Source organism: Myotis lucifugus, unplaced genomic scaffold (genome assembly GCF_000147115.1).
Source record: "Myotis lucifugus unplaced genomic scaffold, Myoluc2.0 scaffold_1339, whole genome shotgun sequence".
NCBI lineage: Eukaryota > Metazoa > Chordata > Mammalia > Chiroptera > Vespertilionidae > Myotis > Myotis lucifugus.
This window is the reverse complement of record NW_005872387.1, coordinates 34,671-35,736: the sequence shown is the minus strand read 5'-3', so window position 1 is coordinate 35,736 and position 1,066 is coordinate 34,671.

Below are 1,066 nucleotides of genomic sequence, written 5' to 3'. Positions count from 1 at the left end.
CCAGGGTAGGCGTGCAGGAGGCAGCCGGTCCAGGATTCTCTCTCATTGATGTTTCTCCCTCCCTCTCCCTTCCTCTCTGACATCAGTAAAGAAATACTTTTAAGAAAAGAATCGGAACGGCTTTTCTTGTGACGCCACCTGCATTCACAGCGCTCCCTGCCCTTGCTCTCTGCTGGTCCTTGGCGGGCAGGACACTGAGGCCATCGCTTCTAAAGGTTCTGATACAGCAGCCGCCCGGCGGCAGGAAGGCCCGCCCCACCCACGGGATGGGAGCCCCGGGGCCGCGTCCGAGTGGGAGCCGGCACGGACCGCCGGGAGCCGGCCCAGCTGGGCCAGACACGGGGCAGAGGGGGCTGGAGGCCCAGCTCCCACAGAACCAGGCCCAGCCGGGCCTTCCGGTGTGGCCACCAACATGCGATTCTACGACCTGGCCGCCCGCCTGGCAGGACTCCCTGTGACACACAACAGGGGCCTCAGACACACAACCAGCAGCACCTGCTGCTTCCCTTTTGGTTTTGTCCTGTTCGTCCTCACCGAGGACGCTGCCCACTGATTTTAGAGAGAGACACAGAGAGAGGAACATCGATGTGAGAGACACACATGATTGGTTGCCTCCTGCACACGCCCCAACCAGGGTCAGACCTGCACCGAGGTACCTGCCCTTGACCGGGAATCAAACCCAGGACCCTTCAGTCCAGAGGCCAAAGCTCTATCCACTGACCCACACCAGCCAGGACCAACAACACTTGTTTCAAAACAGGCATCGCTCTCTGAGCCCGCACCCCGACCGTCCTCTCAGATGCCAGCGGCAGAGGGCGAGACGCCACGTGGAGGGGGAGACGCTGTGGGGAAGGAGGGGAGACGCCAGGTGGGAGGGAGACGCCACGTGGAGGGGAGACGCTGTGGGGAAGGAGGGGGCCCTCAGCTCCAGCCTGCCTGTCAAGCACACCACCCAAATGGCGGAGTGGGGTCCCCCAGCCTGCTCCCCAGGGCCCCGGGCAGTCCTGCCCGCCGACCACCCTGCGGCCACAGTGGAGCCTACCTGCCCTCCTGCACAAGCCACCTG